Source organism: Sceloporus undulatus, chromosome 4 (assembly GCF_019175285.1).
Source record: "Sceloporus undulatus isolate JIND9_A2432 ecotype Alabama chromosome 4, SceUnd_v1.1, whole genome shotgun sequence".
Lineage (NCBI taxonomy): Eukaryota > Metazoa > Chordata > Lepidosauria > Squamata > Phrynosomatidae > Sceloporus > Sceloporus undulatus.
The window spans coordinates 2737438-2737640 of record NC_056525.1 but is presented as its reverse complement, the minus strand read 5'-3'; positions in this window follow the sequence as shown (position 1 = coordinate 2737640).

Here is a 203-nt window from a genome sequence, read left to right as displayed (position 1 = left end):
ACCGCTATTCCAAAGATCATAGCGGTGAACAGCAAGTAAGCTAATTAGCAAGTAAGCTAATTTGCCCCCAACAATCTGGGTACTCATTTTAGCTCCCTCCTCGGAAGGATGCAAGCCTGAGTCGAGCTTGGGCCCTTTTGCTGGTCTTGAACTCGCAACCTTGTGGTTTTGAGTGAATGGCTGCAGTACAGGCATTGAACCAC